Consider the following 593-nt stretch of genomic DNA (forward strand, 5'->3'; position numbering starts at 1 on the left):
AAAAATTACAAGTGTTTGCCAAACTTAACAAATTTAAAATCAGATTTGACTTTAGATGAAAAACCAGACAGATCAAGAGTCGCTGAAGAGTTTTCTTTGGTAATAAATTCTTTTATCGCAAACACTCAAATTTATTATGTATTCTGATGTGACTAATACTAAAATTTTGGAAACTTGGAATTTAACTCCAGACATAAATGTCTGCAGAGGCATTTAAGAGACGCTTAATTCGTTTTTTTTTTTTTAATTTTTTCATGATTTAAGTGCCAACCAATGTCTCCAAGAACGGTAATAAGCAGGGAACGGATTTTATAAAAATTGCCTTTTTTACCTTCCTTTTATTAGCTCGGGATGTAACTATGTAATATTGGTGCGCCTAAAAGATGCAGCGATTTCTATTCTCAAGTTACATACCTGATGACAGTACGAATGGAAATTATAATAGCGAGGTTTTAGTTTTTTAAACTATAATTTTATTTCTGCTAAAGAGATGGAGCATGTTCGATTGAGAATCTCAACTATTTAGCTTTCCCTGATTCCAATATACACATTTGATGTTGCCTTTTTTGGCTTTTCTACCTTCAAAAAAGCGA

Source organism: Rhagoletis pomonella, unplaced genomic scaffold, assembly GCF_013731165.1.
Source record: "Rhagoletis pomonella isolate Grant_MI unplaced genomic scaffold, Rhpom_1.0 Rhpom_scaffold_00001, whole genome shotgun sequence".
Taxonomy (NCBI): Eukaryota; Metazoa; Arthropoda; class Insecta; order Diptera; family Tephritidae; genus Rhagoletis; species Rhagoletis pomonella.